At 37.7% G+C, this 17,180-nt stretch overlaps 1 protein-coding gene across 6 annotated transcripts in view; it reads left to right on the forward strand.

The window, feature by feature from the left end:
* Positions 1–2,947: 2,947 nt before the first annotated feature.
* Positions 2,948–17,180, forward strand: part of LOC106871141 (sodium- and chloride-dependent glycine transporter 2) — a 64,899-nt gene continuing 50,666 nt past the window's right edge. The window contains exons 1-4 of one of the 6 annotated variants that reach the window (XM_089353765.1): positions 2,948–3,367; positions 7,189–7,274; positions 11,955–12,023; positions 12,484–12,578. The gene's annotated coding sequence lies outside the window, so the exon portion shown is untranslated. Of the gene's footprint in view, positions 3,368–4,372; positions 5,933–7,188; positions 7,275–11,954; positions 12,024–12,483; positions 12,579–17,180 lie in introns of those variants that run through there. The other 5 variants (XM_089353769.1, XM_089353763.1, XM_089353767.1 and 2 more) reach the window with 5 other exon arrangements.

The raw sequence follows: 17,180 nt of genomic DNA on the forward strand, positions 1-17,180 counted from the left end.
GAATTTGTGGTGACTACTCTGTGGGAATCAATGACCAACTTGCTGATCACCGTCATCCAATGCCACTCCCTGCTGAACTGATGCAGAAACTCGGAGGTGGATTCGGATATACAAAGATAGACCTTGCTGATGCCTATAATCAGATCAAGCTGGCTCCAGAGAGTCAACGCAGACTTGCACTCAGCACTCACCGTGGAGTATTCCTGCAGCAACGACTCCCTTTCGGAATCAAGTCAGCACCTGGTTACTTTCAGGAGATCATGGAAAACCTGACCCATGACCTACCTGGAGTGGCCGTCTTCCAGGATGACATGCTCGTCAGTGGGAAAGATGCAAACAGTCACCTGAACAACCTAAAGTGTCTGCTCACACGTCTAAGCGACAATGGACTCAGATGCCGCTTTGAAAAGTGCCAGTTTGCACTACCCAGTGTAGAATACCTTGGACACATTTTGTCGGCTGAAGGGATCACGAAGGGATCCAAGGTCGAAGCAGTCTTAAAGATGCCACGTCCAACGAACGAATCAAGCTTGAAATCTTTCCTAGGTTCAGTTCAGTTTTATGGAAAGTTTATCCCAAACCTAGCCAGTATAGCAGAGCCACTCTATTGCCTTACGAAAAAGTCAACTATTTGGAAGTGGGGAGATGAGGAACAGTCAGCTTTTGATCACTTGAAAAATGTACTTTCATCGAGTCAAGTTCTGATACACTTCGATCCAAACAAAACTTTGGGACTGGCTTGCGACGTATCAAACGTTGGTATTGGAGCAGTCCTGTTTCACCGCTATCCTGATGGAAGCGAGCGCCCAATATCCAATATGTCTAAGACTCTCACTTCTGCACAGCGTAACTACAGTCAAATTCAAAAAGAAGCCCTAGCTATCATATTTGGCTTGCAGAAGTTTTACCAGTATTTGTACGGTCGTGAATTCGTACTCGTGACTGACCACAAGCCACTGACATCACTATTCAGTCCGTGGAAAGGGACGCCACTTCTCGCTGCTAACAGACTAGCACGATGGGCCCTGTGGCTGAACCAGTTTGACTACACCATTGAATATCGAAAATCAGCAGATCATGGCAATGCTGATGCCCTCAGTCGCTTGCCATTCGGTGATGAGAACGACTTTGACAGAAAGGAAAATGGTGAAGACATAGACATGGTGTGTGCCATCAAAGCTCTTAGTATTCAAGTCCAACCTGTGGATGCTAATCTCCTCCGTCAAGAGTCAGGGAAAGATCCAGTGATATCTACAGTGATGCGCTACGTCCGTGAAGGCTGGCCACCAAAGAACATGGAGATCAATGACGAAGTCAACAAGTTCCGTAAGTTATCAAACTCACTTAGTATCTGCCATGGATGCCTTATACATGGATCTAGAGTTGTGATTCCACATAACTTGCAGCCAAAGATCCTCAATCTTGTGCATCTTGGACACTTTGGCATGGAACGCATGAAACAACTAGCAAGAACTGCTGTTTATTGGCCTGGTATCGATGCTGCTATAGAGATAGCCAGTCGACGATGTGATTCGTGTAACGAACATCAAAGGCAGCCATCTAAGCCTCCAGTTCACCCATGGATGTTACCAGAAAAGCCGTGGAGTCGCTTACACCTGGACCACGCACTAAATTTTATGGGTAGAGATTGGCTGGTGATCACAGATGCTTATTCCAAGTACCCAGGCATTCATCCTACTTCCTCCACGTCCTCCAAAGCCACTTTAAATCTGCTTGAGGAAGACTTTGCGCACTTCGGATTTCCTCACACACTGGTCACCGATAATGCACCAACTTTTACGTCTGAGGAGTTCCAGAGCTGGTGCAAAGAACGCGGGATCACACACCTGACAGGGGCACCTTACCACCCAGCTACCAACGGAGCAGCGGAACGTTTGGTGCAGACCTTCAAACAAGCTCTGAGGAAGTCTTCTCTTCCGCCGACACGAGCACTTCAAGAATTCTTGATGCAGTACCGGAGAACACCGAAATCCTGTGGATTCTCTCCAAGTGAACTTTTGAATCACCGGCAGATACGAACAAGGATTGATTCTCTGCTGCCATCGCCAGCACACATTGCTCAAGGCAAACAGTCTAAGGAAGCATACAAGTCTCAGGTGACTCCAAGCTCGGCTGATGTCGCTAAAGTTATCAGGCAGTACAAGGCCGGAGATCCTGTGTATGCACTATACTATGGACATCGCCGAGACAAAGATCCCCGATGGGTACCAGCAATCATTAAGAAGTCATTGGGTAATCGCTGCTTTAACGTGAAGGTCATACCTCATGGCCCGATGTGGAGACGACACTGGGAACAGCTGCGACCGCGGTACACAACTGAGGAAGACCATGAACCTGGTGATGCAGAAAACACTGTATTTCAATTTGCAACAGATCACCCGATGGAGATCTCGGAAACTGTGCCACTAACTCAAAGACAAACCAGACCCAAGACCATGTTACCCGTTCCAGAGTATGGACCAGACAACCCAAGACGGTCCAAGAGAATGAATGCATGGGTACTTGCTTGTCCATTTGTTCCCTAAACAATTTAATAAGTTCTACTGTCTGTTTTTCAGCCATTGTTATTACGATGAATAATTTTACGGTAAAGTAAGCATGTATCCTATCGGCGACGCCAATAAACTCTGTTGTATTTCCCTCGGGTGACTCGCAGAGATAACACAACGAGTTATACAAATTTAATTATTACATTTATTATTCAATTACATACAAAGAACGCACTCACCCAATGTTCGTTATGAATAAACAAAAGTCATGTCCACTATATATATCTCAATGACATTTTACTACGACAGTCCCACAAGACAACAACAATGAAACAATGAACTCAGACGAACCACGAGACACACGGAACGTCAAACGAATGACATATCCAACAGTCCATATAACACGGAGCTCTAGCAGGAGACACTTGCGCAAGGCGTCACACAAATCCATGTGGTTGGAAAACACGAACCCGGATCCATGCGTCAATTATAACAATTCAGCCAGTGTTTTGAAAGAATCTAAAACATTCACGGTGGGTGACTGCGAGGCTGGGGCACTGGAACAGCCGGAGTCTCTCCTGGATATCATCTGGTATTTCGGTGAGGTAGAACGTTAGGAATGACAAAAACAACTTTGTCAGCGATCCAGTACCCGACAAACGTCTCAAAAGCCACACGTTGAAAATGCAACTTTCAACAAAATACCAACAAAATAATATATTTCAATGTCACATTTTGTTCGGATGGAGTAACCTTCCCCTTTGCTGCAGCTTTTAAGGGCGTTTGATGAATCTGATGAATCACTAAGGTCGCGTCTCATACAAAGCATCTGCTTCTATCTAGCCCAAGGACAAAGAGTGAGTCTCTCAGTTTTCTTCCCATCATTCTTGAACACTACCCATTGTAATGCCAATTGTGGTTGTTAGTAGTTATTCTGTTCTCTAGATTTTCTTATGATTCTAGTATTTTATTTTCTCTGTTCTAATTTGTTCATATTCTCTGTTGAAGTTTTGGGCAGGTTGAGACTTTGCAAAACAAATATTTTAATCAACGTAATTAAATGATGTCATGACAAGAAACATCTACCCTTTTCGATATTCCGGATCAGTTATTTTAAACTTAAAACTTAACTATTATCCACATATGAGCATGGTTTCATTCGGTTGTCTGAATATGTTTCTCCGAGACCACTGTCAAACAAATGATGTGATAACTAATGAACAGACAGAAAGAAAGAAAGAGGTCACATACACCCAGACGCACGCACAAACACACAACCACGCCCTAAACCTGTCCGTGCCCACACGTGTATATATTAGGCACCAACACACACACACACACACACACACACACACACACACACACATTCAAGCACAATCTCTCTATATAAATATGAGAATGTGTGTCTGTCTATCTGACTGCGAATCCTTAAAACTTGAGAATTACACAACCAATTTCATTCAAATTTTATACATGCCTTACTTAGGGTCCATGTAGTGTCATAGGCCCCCCAAATTTTTTTACTTCTTGCCTAGTGCGAGCCCAGAGCAATATCATATCTTCTCCACTATTTCAGTATTACGTGTCAAAACGCAAACAATAAAATCTCTCTCTTGTAATGTCAAATATTTTCACTTTAATAGTTTCATTTTAATACTGACTATTAAAGTGAAACTATTATCTCAAATATATACAGGCATACATACATACATACATATATATATATATATATATATATATATATATATATATATATATATATATATATATATATATATATATATATATATATATATATATATTATGTAAACACACGCACACGTATACACACATATACTGTGCTAACAATACAAACAAAACTAATCACTCACAATTACAGCGCACACACACATGTACACATATACACCAGGAAACTACACAAACCATACCCACGTACACACACATACAAACGCATACCCAGTACCAACATACACGGAACACACATGCACACACATACACCTCACCTGGATAAACCCAACGTACGAGGACACCTAATAAATACAACACACACATACATGCTCACACACACATACACCCTCATGCACACACATACAGTTGCTCCCTCACACACACACGCACCACAATGACAACTCAAACACAAACATACTTAGAGACACACACAAACTCACGTACACACATATAACACCCCCACCAACACACAACACAAATAAACATACGTACACATACAGACATACACATACATATGAACCATCACACACACATACGGTTGCTTACACACACACACACACACCACAATGGGTATTTAAAACAACACACTCACTCAGACACAGAGAGAGACACACACACACTCACGTATACACACACTCCCACATTCACACAAAACACTCCCACGCACACACACAGATGCACACATACATACACACACAGACGCACACATATGTACACACCCTCACACATACATACGGTTGCGCTCTCTCTCACACACACACATCACAAGGACGATTAAAACAACACATACATACTCAGAAAAATAGATATACGCACAGTCTCACATACACACACCTAACATCCCCACCGACACAAAAAACACACAAACACACATACACACGCACTCACAAACGCACTCACGCACACACACGAACAAACACATATACACATACACACACATGCGCACACACAACACCCTAACAAATATTAATCACACACATACACACTCACACAAACGTGCACACACATACATACACCATCCTACTATAGATAAAAAAACACACACATACTCATATACACATGCCACACACGCACACATACAGACATAGGCATACACATACATATGAACCATCACACACATACGTTTGCTTACACACACACACACACACACACCACAAGGTATTTAAAACAACACACCCACTCAGACAGAGAGACACACACACAAAACACTCCCACGCACACACACAGATGCACACATACATACACACACATACGCACACATACGTACACACCCTCACACATACATACGGTTGCTCTCACACACACACACACACCACAAAGACGATCAAAACAACACATACACACTCAGACAAAGAGATATACGCACAGTCTCACGTACACACACCTAACATCCCCACCGACACAAAAAACATTCAAACACACACTCATATACACATTCCACAATAAACTCTGGGACCAATAAAAACGGCACACACACACACACCCACACCCACACACACGGACACAAACACACATATATACACACACATAGAGATGTGCACAAAACCAGTCCCAAAAACCAGTGAACCATGACAGACTGTCACAGACCAACCAAAAATAAAAATAATCTTCTTCCTCCCACCCCAGCTAGCCAGTCATACTGTCTCTTAAGACAGTAAAACATTCCTTCAATATACACAAGAGAAAAAGGCCAGGTCAGTTCCTTCTCAATTTTATTCGATTGTCAAAGAATATGTATGAGAATATGTATATGTATATGTATTTTTCCATATGTGTATTTTCATACACTGTTTTTAACAATTTCACCTTAATATCAGAGAATGTGTGACAATCAGTATGTAACACTACAAAGTTCATACAAAGCTTTATACTTTAAATATATTTTATCATCAAAAAATGTATATATGCATTTTAATACTCAAACTGTTTTTTAACATTTTTTATTATTCTCAAAGACTTTTGGATAATCTTTTTCTAAAAAAGTGAAACCGGTTAAGTAAATAAATATTTTAAAAATAAGTGCATTTTCAAACCTTTCATATATATTTCCACTCGTACGGTATTCCACAACTTTACTTTATTTTATATATATATATATATATATATATATATATATATATATATATATATATATATATATATATATATATGCATTAGCAGAGATACCTGGCGTTGCCCGGGTTACATGCAATTGAAGAATTAGATTTTCCTAAAAATTTTCTTGTTCTGTACTTTACCAGATGTAATAAGTTATCCTGAACTTTTCCAAGTGTAATAACTTGTCCTGTAATTTTCCAGGTTTATAATCTTAAGAATTTTATTTCACTTGCTCGCATTTTTCCATGTAATCCATGTTTTGTCCAGGCTATGTTATTATGCTGATTAATAATGTGTCAAATGTGTTAATTAGCGGTGTCGTTGATAATTTTTTCCTTACCTCAATGACGCCGATGACATATATTAAAAGTCCCCTTATAGGATTATAGTCATAAAAAGGATAGAACTATATCATCACCCTCAAATTTGAGAAACAAACACTCATAACTTTTTTCCTTTAAAACTTCATTGCATGAGATTGATACCATGAAATTCCTCGAATTGAGCTGTATCATTTAAGCTTTATTAAAATTTAGTTTGTTTTTAAAATAGAAAAGTTAATGATACTTAAATCCAATTTTTGCCTTACTTATATATTTTTTCATCATATTTTACCTCACAACTTTTTTGATACAAATTTTTGGTGCATGGGGTCAAAACTATAAAATTCTTTATGCTTTCTTCTATCATTGAAGCTAAGATAAATATATTTTGCATTTAAAATAAAAAAAAGTTATCGAGATCTAAACTTTGCTAGTGGTGTTACTTACTCTTCTATAATGTTGCTACACATTTTTATGTAAAAGTTTTTTCTACTGGATCAAATCTTAATTTTTTTTATGCCAAAATGTAGCTTGGGACCAGTCCTCTTCAAAAATGTTAACAGATTTCAATTTGGTTAAGAACTAAAGTAGCGACAAGCTCTGAAAGATGCTGCGTGTGAGTAAATTACAGCCTTAAGATTATTATTCAACTACTACCGTAGTTGAATTATATATATATATATATATATATATATATATATATATATATATATACATATTTGTTTTGCAAGATTTTTTATGTGAAATCGTGTGTTGAAACAGATGTTGTTGTACTTGGGGATGGTCATGTTGCCAGTTTAGCCAATAAAAACACACGCACTGTATATTTGGTGTTAATTTTCTTTTTTTTTTTTTTTTTTTTTTTCAGCTTTATATTACATTAATCTTAATTTTAATCTTATTTCGGCCAGAGTTCTTTCGTCACACTTCTGTGACCTCATCAGTGGTCCTTTGTTTCCTTCTTCTTTCTTATGTGTGTGTCTCACCTTGCTAACTATCAGCCATTTTGTATTTTGTATTCCTATTGTATGTGTCTACGCATGCGTGTCCTTCAATGTGTCTGTGTCTTTTGTAAGTGCATGTGTGTATGGGGAGTGTTTGTATCACCTATATTCTCTGTTAATACGTGTTCGTTTGTATTAGTTTTTATTTATTTATATGTTCATGTGTGTGTGTGTGTGTGTGTGTGTGTGTTTTTTTTGTGTTTAATTAAATTTTGTTAACGTATGTAGTATTTAATTCCATTTGTTTATCTATGTATTGTATTATACTTTGTTCCTATTATTGGTTTATGGGTAACATGTCACATGCTGTGGTTTGTTAGTGGCGTATGTTAGTGTTCCATTCTAGTTTCCTATTCAGGCTAGGTTTCCCTTCTATTATGTGTGTAGCTTCAGTAATTTGTCTAAGTGCTGCATCACTGCTATGTGTAGATAAGATTTTAATTTCTATGTTGTTGATTGAGCCTCTATGTTCTTGCTCAGCGTGCTGGTACAGAACTGATGAGTTCTTCCCTTCCTTAAGTTCCCTCCAATGTGCGTTTGCCCGCTCCCCTATACTCCTTGCTGTTTCACCTACATATGTCGTTGTCTTATTTCTGCATCGTCCCTCTGTACATCTTATACTATAGACCACATTTCTGGTTTTGCAGTTCGTTTGTGGGCTAAATCTACATACGATACAGTTCCTATCAGTGCAGGGGGTTCTACTGAAAGGGTATGTTCTACTGATAAGGGATTTGATAGGGTTGCCTGGCCTTTCAACAACCTTAATTCTTAGCTTAAGTTTGTCTAGGGCCCTTCTAAAGCGGTACGCCAGTTCGCCTCTAGGGGTGGTGTCGACGAACATGACGCTTTGGTACTTGTGGCTATTGTACCATGAGCTTGCCTTCCCTATTTTCTTCTTAGTTCTTTCTATGGTGTTCCATGATTTGCTTCTATAGAGTGGGCAAATCCCATTCCTATCGTTGCGTTTGATTGTTTCAAACTTCTTCATAGCTCCTTTGTAAACCCTGATCCTTTCTTTATGGCTGTAACCCGAGAACTGCATGCGGTGGACGAAATGTTGTATATGTCTCTTTAATTCTGTAGGGTCGCACATGCAGGAGACATTTCGCATTACTCTGACGAGGTCTGCCATCAATATGTTGAATTTGGCATTGTCCGCAATAGCCGAGTTCCGGTGGATCAGGTACTTGGAGGCCATAGGTTTTGTATAGTGTGAATGGAGGATTCTGGTTTTATTGTTCTTAGTTTCTAGCCAGAGTTCAGTATCTAATACCAACGAGAGCGAAGTAGAGTTCCAAAAAGTCAACACAGAAGAACTGGGCCTCCTACTCAGATTGACATATGACGATGCATATCTAGATAGATACGACCTTAGAGATTTCTGCCCTAGTAGACGTCTAAGAGGTAGACCACCCACAATTACCTCTATGGCTAGGAAGACCCCTATAGAGAGATGGAGTGGATGGACCAGAGCCATACGGACCCCCACTAATATCCACCAGGTAAAGAAAATGATCGCACATGCACTAGGAGCTAGTATAAAGGTCACCCTAAAAGGCCACACCTTTAAATTTAACAACAAATTATACGCCCAGGACGAGGGGGCAGCCATCGGGGTTAGTATCGCCGGTGATGTGGCCAATCTTTTCATGGTATGGTGGGACAGAAGGCTTAAGGAACGCCTGACACAGAACTCCATACTCGTGAATGTGTACTCTCGATATGTCGATGATATCAACTTAGTGGTAAAGACACCCCCACAAGAGAGTACCCCTGAAATAGAAATAGAAACTAAGACTATGGAGAGCATCCAGCAAATAGCTAACTCCATCCACCAGAGTATTAGGGTTACGATAGACTACCCTACTAAACACCCTAACCATAGATTACCTGTATTAGATACTGAACTCTGGCTAGAAACTAAGAACAATAAAACCAGAATCCTCCATTCACACTATACAAAACCTATGGCCTCCAAGTACCTGATCCACCGGAACTCGGCTATTGCGGACAATGCCAAATTCAACATATTGATGGCAGACCTCGTCAGAGTAATGCGAAATGTCTCTTGCATGTGCGACCCTACAGAATTAAAGAGACATATACAACATTTCGTCCACCGCATGCAGTTCTCGGGTTACAGCCATAAAGAAAGGATCAGGGTTTACAAAGGAGCTATGAAGAAGTTTGAAACAATCAAACGCAACGATAGGAATGGGATTTGCCCACTCTATAGAAGCAAATCATGGAACACCATAGAAAGAACTAAGAAGAAAATAGGGAAGGCAAGCTCATGGTACAATAGCCACAAGTACCAAAGCGTCATGTTCGTCGACACCACCCCTAGAGGCGAACTGGCGTACCGCTTTAGAAGGGCCCTAGACAAACTTAAGCTAAGAATTAAGGTTGTTGAAAGGCCAGGCAACCCTATCAAATCCCTTATCAGTAGAACATACCCTTTCAGTAGAACCCCCTGCACTGATAGGAACTGTATCGTATGTAGATTTAGCCCACAAACGAACTGCAAAACCAGAAATGTGGTCTATAGTATAAGATGTACAGAGGGACGATGCAGAAATAAGACAACGACATATGTAGGTGAAACAGCAAGGAGTATAGGGGAGCGGGCAAACGCACATTGGAGGGAACTTAAGGAAGGGAAGAACTCATCAGTTCTGTACCAGCACGCTGAGCAAGAACATAGAGGCTCAATCAACAACATAGAAATTAAAATCTTATCTACACATAGCAGTGATGCAGCACTTAGACAAATTACTGAAGCTACACACATAATAGAAGGGAAACCTAGCCTGAATAGGAAACTAGAATGGAACACTAACATACGCCACTAACAAACCACAGCATGTGACATGTTACCCATAAACCAATAATAGGAACAAAGTATAATACAATACATAGATAAACAAATGGAATTAAATACTACATACGTTAACAAAATTTAATTAAACACAAAAAAAACACACACACACACACACACACACACACATGAACATATAAATAAATAAAAACTAATACAAACGAACACGTATTAACAGAGAATATAGGTGATACAAACACTCCCCATACACACATGCACTTACAAAAGACACAGACACATTGAAGGACACGCATGCGTAGACACATACAATAGGAATACAAAATACAAAATGGCTGATAGTTAGCAAGGTGAGACACACACATAAGAAAGAAGAAGGAAACAAAGGACCACTGATGAGGTCACAGAAGTGTGACGAAAGAACTCTGGCCGAAATAAGATTAAGATTAAGATTAATGTAATATAAAGCTGAAAAAAAAAAAAAAAAAAAAAAAAAAAGAAAATTAACACCAAATATACAGTGCGTGTGTTTTTATTGGCTAAACTCGCAACATGACCATCCCCAAGTACAACAACATATATATATATATATATATATATAATAATGTAACCTCATGGATATCGTCGGCGATTTTTTCTTCCTCCGTCTTTCCCTTCTTTAGACTTTCCTTTGTTTCCAACGAAGAGCTCTGCTCGAAACGTCAAATTCTCTTTCTTTCCTTTCCCGAGCGTCCAGTAACGCAATATGTATCACGTCCTCACGTTGTTGTTTTTTTTGTTGTTTTTTTGTCTTTTTCCTTTTTTGAACTTATATATATATATATATATATATATATATATATATATATATATATATATATATATATATATATATATATATATATATATATATATATATATATATACATGTATGAGTGTGTGTATGCATCTTATTTTATGTGCCTGTTATGTAGCAAAATATTCAATAATTTCACTTATTTTACTTCATTTTCTGCTAAACACTTGCTTTGCCAGTTGTTGATTTATCCATTTGCAATGATAAATATTTGCACACCGTAACATCCTTATGTAATTATTTAGTTATGTAGTCAGAACTGTTCCAACCCTTCTAGCTCCAGTATTCCTCATTTATTACTACTGACCTATGGCATGTATTATATTTTCTTTGCTTTCCCCTAAAATTTGCAAGTAGCAAGTCATTAGCTTCTAGCAAAGCTTACTTCATTTGACCATTTTCGAATGTTTCTTTTTTATGTTTCGCCGAAATAATGCGATAGTTGCAGTCAAAGATTTAGGAGTGAGTTCTTTTGTAAACAATTGTTTTCTGAACTTGAAATTAATAATTTTGATTAGGTTGTTTTCATTCCTGAATTTGAAGGGAACTGTATTGGAAATGCTTAACGAACAATCTTAAATGTCTTTCTATTTTGGTATAACGATATTTATGTTGCAGGTAAAACTTATACGTTTCTCTTCAGTTGTTAAGAGAGCACACAGATTTTGTTTCCGTTTTGTTGTTAAGGTACGTCTTTTTCTGTTAACTTGTCAATACATCAGTAAGGTTATAAGTCCTCCACCTCTGATTGTCAGTGTAGGTAGAACGATGTTTGTAACATGGATTGGGAGCTTCTAATAGTAACTCATTCAATTAATTTTGTTTTCCCGTCGAATAGAAACATTCATTCATTAAATATTAAAAAATTATGGCCAGTGTTTAAAAATAGTCTCCTTGAAAATGTAAAATGTGACTATCTTGATTCTTGTATGAACCAGTCCATATTTTAACAAACTATCTTAATTGCTGTTTACTTAAAATACTTCCTAATTCATTAATATAAATAAAATGTTCTGTTAAATATTTTAAAATAAATGAATAAAAATATAGAAGTTCTTTTAGATTTAATTAGCCACACTATAATCCAATATTTAAATATGTATTATTTTAAATTTTGTTTCTTTCTTCATAATCTTTTCTGCTATAGGCACGAGACCTGAAATTTTGGAGGAAGAGCTAGTTGATTACATCGATCCCAGTGCTTGAGTGGTACTTAATTTATCGATCCCGAAAGGATAAAAGGTATAGTCGATCTCGGCATAATTTGAACTCAGAGCATAAAGTCAGAAGAAATGCCACTAAGCGTTTTGTCCGGTGTGCTAACGATTCTGCCAGATCATGGCCTTTGCTTCTTTCTTCATAATGCCAGTATTTAGGAAACGAGTCTCTCCGTCGCCAGTTAATGACTTTATAAAAAACAAACGTAGAAATTGTTAACATGCCTATAAACATAAAGGCATATATTCTTTTCTACTCTAGGCACAATGCCTGAAATTTTTGGGGAGGGGGACAATCGATTAGATCGACCACAGTACGCAACTGGTACTTAATTTATCGACCCCGGCGGAATTTCATAAAGGCATATATCGTTGGTCAATCTGTATGGGTCTTGTTATACGAAAATCTTTGGACAGACGGTACCTTAGGGACAAGTGGACAACAGGTAACTCTGAAAGCCTTATTGGGTAACCCTGGCCTAGGTCATAGAAACAATAGGTATTGTAAAATATAGCATGCATGTTAATGCATGCGCAACAGAGCGAGAACAAGGTCAATATCTGGCATTAATAGATTGTTCAAAGAAACCTGGTATCGAATAAGAAGTAGCTTTTATCTGTACACTCATTGGATAATGTAGTCTTAATTGCATTTAGCAAGGCTAGACTCGGATTTAATTTCTTGAAGTACTGGGAATAACGACTTGTGACTAACTTTTCATTTCTTCTTCGAAACAAAACTGTAACGTGTTAAATTATCAGAAACATTTTATTTGTTGTAGTTTAGCTTCCTGTTTTAACGCTGTTTTTGTATATCAGAAACTATATTTTTACTAAGTCCTTTCTTCTTTGACGTCATTTGCTATTTCTACAAGGTCAAGTGACAAAGTACATGCTCCTTTATTTGGTTCATCTTTGAGTAATTTTTAGAAATGATCCTGCATTGATCATCAAGTTAAACATGCAGCATTTGTCTTGTTATAATTTGAAAGTATTAAAGAAAAAAAAAGCCTATAAAAATTGCATAATATCAAATCCGTAAAATGTCGTCAGAAAGTAGAAGATATATTAAACAAAATAATTGAAAATTACTTCTTCAGAAAAGCAAGAAGGTGTAGAGAATGTATAGGAACCTGGCAGGCGTGAAGTGGATTCGATCCACTTTACCCATATTTGAATAGCTAGGCCGAAGCGGTCTCCACCACTTGACCCTTTTCTGACCTCTTCTACTCCATCTAGAATAGAGATAAACAAGCTAAATCCTTTGCACTCACTGCCCTGCTTCATGGCTATAAAAACAGGACACTCCAAGAAAACTTCCTCTTTCTCTCTTTATTCACCAGCGGTGACGCCTCGACAGCTTGGTCGCTGGTCGGCGGCGACTGGACATCTGAAGCCATGGACACAAGCAGGCATACGAGCTAGTAATTCCTTTTCTCTATAACACTACCATCTCTCTCTATACAATTACTGCTATAAAAGAAGGTACATACAGATACAGGCCTAAATCCTTAACCTTGCATGTTTTATATACTACTAGCAGAGATACCCGGCGTTGCCCGTGTTACATGCAATTGAAAAATGAGACTTTTCTGTTATATTTTCTGTAAGGAACTGGAATACATATGATTCGAATTTCATCAAAATTGCACATGAGGGTTCTTTCCCTCTTTACACACCCTAAAAAATTCTAATCATGAGACATGTATCCCATAGTATTGATCTTTATGCGCATATTCCAAAATTTCAGTCTTCTGGAACCTGTAAAAAATATTTTGCTCCTGCAAAATGGAGCTCATGGAGCTCTAAAATGTGGGAATGAAGGCCCCTATTGGGGGTGGGGGTGTTAATGTCAACCAGAGAAGTTGAATTGTTGGGAATGTTTTTACTTGGGTCTTATAGTATATATGTGAGAGTATAGTCTCGCTTTAATAGTTTCAGTATGAAATTGAAAATATTAAAGTGAAAATATTTGAAATTACAGTAGCGACATGTTATTGTTTCACTTTTGACAGGTAATACTGAAATAGTGGAATAGTTTCAGTGTTAGAGTGAAAGTATCTGACATTACAGTAGAGTGATGTTATTGTTTCATTTTTGACACATAATACTGAAATAGTGGAGGAGATAAGATATTGCTGTGGGCTCGAACTATGCAGGAAGTTAAAAAAATTTTTGGCCTAAGACACTACATGGACCTTAAAAGAATTTTGCTCCTGAAAAATGGAGCTCATGGAGCTGAAAATTGTGGGAGTTAAGGCCCCTATTGGTGATGGGTGTATTAATGTCAACCAGAGAAGTTTAATTGTTGGGAATCTTTTTAACTTGTGTGTAATATGTATTTTTGAATTTCTTTAAAATAGGAAATATATGTATGTTCACTGGGTTTGTAAAAGAGAGCAAAGCTACAGGAAAGCAAAAGACGAATGATCACGATAATCAGTCAGCTACCGTAGCCTAGTCGTTACTACTCCCCAATGTAGGATTCCTCACCATGCAGGTGACAGGTACAGCTTTAAGATGCATTATGGATCTATAGCAATTGGAAGGGCATGACTCAATAGAAACAACAATGTGTGACGTTTGGAGTAAAGGGAAATGAAAGTGTCGCCTCTGGAGTTTGCAAATGACCACTCTACCGATAGGTAACTGGGCAGAAAATATTTACAATCAATAAATGTCTTAGAACAACCAGTCACTCATCTGGGAAGGCCTTGAAATCAATGTTACCAACTGGGGACTATATGTGTCGCAGTGGTAATAAAAAGACTCAAAGGAGGTCTGCAACGAAATAATTTTACTCATCACTTTGCAAGTGAATCAGTGGAGGCAAAGATGAGTCTCATTTACTTGACAATTTATGCACCACATTGCAGAAATCACAATGTAAGTATATCTGAAAGGATAGTCTTACACTGTTGTACCGTTGAATTATAAATAACTAGCAGAAATACCCGGCGTTGCCCGGGTTAAAGAGACTAATGAAATCTAAAAACGCCGTCTAGACTACGCATCATCTTTATATATAGAGATGTATATATACACACACGCACCCAAACACACGTATATATATGTATATCAATATAAATATATGAAAGTCAATGAAGTTTCGTAAAAGAAGGTGATCATGTACATACTTTCTTGCTGTTGTGATTATAACACCTCCTTGTAAACTATGTTCCTTGTTTTCCCTTGTGGAGCATATACAAATAGGTTTTTTTTTTGCTGCCCACTCTTGAGCAGCCAACATACAGTTGTCCATGTGAGAAGCAGGGCTCTTCCAAGAGAAGACTAGCTACAGACAGTGTTTGACCCTGAGATTTGTTTATGGACAAGGCAAAAGTCACACGAAGGGGGAATTGTAGTCTTCTGAATGTAAAAGGAATGTCTGCTCCTGATGGAGTAAGAGGAATTCTTGGAATAAAGACGTCATCCCCTTTTGCACATCCAGAAAGAATGGTAGCCTCGATAACGTGTGACATCATTTTCTAAATAATGCTCATCTGTTATGTTCGGGTTAAAATTTCATCAACATCAAAAATATATGAATTTTCATGGGAGTTATGGCCGTTATGCAAAGAATATAATTTCCAAATTTCATAAAGATCCATTCAGTACTTTTGACGTAGTTTTGGATAGGAAAACAAATGACTAATGTGTGTGTTTGTGTGCATGTGTATGTGTGTGTGATGGGTGTATATATGTATAGATATCTGTATGCATGTATATATGTATATATGTGTACATATTACATGTACATCTATATATATATATATATATACATCTACACATATGTATACATATACATGTATGCATATAGATCTATATCTATATATATATATCTATATACATATACGTGTACATCTATATGTATACATATACATCTCTCTCTCTCTCTCTTTCTCTCTTTCTCTCTGAAAGTATCTGTCATTACAGTATCGAAATGGTGTACATATACATGTATATGTATACATATACATCTCTCTCTCTTTCTGTCTCTCTCTTTCTCTCTCTGTGAAAGTATCTGTCACTACAGTATCGAAATGTGATTGTTTCAGTTAGTGGAATAGTTTCATTTTTAAAGTGAAAGTATTTGACATGAGTGTTTTTGTTTCACTTTTGACACGTAATACTTAAATAGTGGAGGAGATATTATGTTGCCGTGTGCTCGAACTCTGCAAGAAGTTAATAATTTTTTTTGACTAAAACACAACTGGAACCCAAAGTAAGGCATGTGTAAAATTTGAATAAAATTGGTTGCGTAGTTCTCGAGTTTTAGGGATTCATACAGACAGACAGACAGACAGACAGACAGACACACATTCTCATTTTTATATATATAGATGCTCATCTGTTATGTCCGGGTGACCCTATAGCTACCAATGGTACAACTGTATTCGTCTTTGCTTAGGAAAAATGACTAAATTGAGGGTGTGAAGTCCCCATGAAGGGGTCTTTGTAACTTCTAAGAAGACAACATTTTAGAAATATTACTTTATTTGTGTGTAATCTGTATGGTTAAAATTTCATCAACATCAAAAATATATGAATTTTCATGGGGGTTATGGCCATTATGCATAGAATATAATTTCCAAATTTCTTAAAGATCCATTCAATACTTTTGACG

Source organism: Octopus bimaculoides, chromosome 6 (genome assembly GCF_046866305.1).
Source record: "Octopus bimaculoides isolate indiv1 chromosome 6, ASM4686630v1, whole genome shotgun sequence".
NCBI lineage: Eukaryota > Metazoa > Mollusca > Cephalopoda > Octopoda > Octopodidae > Octopus > Octopus bimaculoides.